Genomic DNA, 1,155 nt, shown 5'->3' with positions numbered 1-1,155 from the left:
GATCCAGATGAAGCCACTGTAGATGAAGATAATCAATGGTTTACACCTCACCTGGTACTAATGTTATGGCTGATCCAAACATGCCGTGATACTGCCCAGATTAGCTTTTTAGCCCAGTACTGAAACTAATTAAAGGACGTATGTTCAGATAAACACTGCAGAATTCACTGAAGAGTGATTCCACTGTCGAAGAACAGCTTGGGAATCCTTATTATATTACATTATATATTATATATATATTATATGTTATATAAATCAATCATAAATCAATAAGCAATTAATAAATGAAGTGAGTGATTGATTTAAAAGTCGGCCTCTGCACTGTAGTGTACTTTTACATGTCGAAGTATGTTTCATTTTTAGAACAGGTCATCTAATCTAAATGGTATATGTACGCTATGTGGACAAAAGTATTGGGACATTACTCATTCATCATTTCTTCCAAAATCAAGGGTATTAAAAAGAGCTCATCCTGCTTAGGTGCCCATGATCCTTGTCCTTTCTTGGACCACTTTTGGTAGATACTGATCACTGCATTTAAAAAAAAGGCCCCCAAGACCTGAAACTTTGGAGATGTTCTGATGACCCGGTCGTGTAGAACGCCACAGTTTGGTTCTTATGCTCGCCCATTTCTCTAGCTTTTTAGCCCAGTACTGGAACTAATTAAAGCACGTATGTTCAGATAAACACTGCAGAATTCACTGAAGAGTGAGTCCACCATCGAAGAAACCATCTGTGGAGACTGAACTGAGGTCGACTCGTCCCCACAAGTGGAAATCGGAGCTACGGTTATGAATTAGAGATGTTCTCTAGTGCCATTTCGTAATTTTCTTGCATAAGAGAGTAATCCTGCTTTGAACATCTTATTTGAAGCTTATTTGGAGGGATGATGGTACTTTGGAAGAAATATAGCTAAATATAAAGGCTACGGAGTCAAGGGGACCTCAGTTCCACATCAGATGGTTGATGCAAACTTTAAAAGCTGAAGAACTTCTCCATCATCAGTTTGTGTGGAAATAACCTTAAGAGGCAGACAGTAGAATCGGCACACTGGTCAGTTTATTCCTTTTAATTGAGCAGAATAGGATTTCAATATTTACACAGTTGATATGCATGATAGGAATATTAGGTTGATCCACTGTCTAATCCTTCTCT

The sequence above is a fragment of the Salminus brasiliensis genome, chromosome 2 (assembly GCF_030463535.1).
Source record: "Salminus brasiliensis chromosome 2, fSalBra1.hap2, whole genome shotgun sequence".
In the NCBI taxonomy this organism is placed as follows: Eukaryota; Metazoa; Chordata; class Actinopteri; order Characiformes; family Bryconidae; genus Salminus; species Salminus brasiliensis.
Note: the sequence above shows the minus strand (reverse complement) of the source record.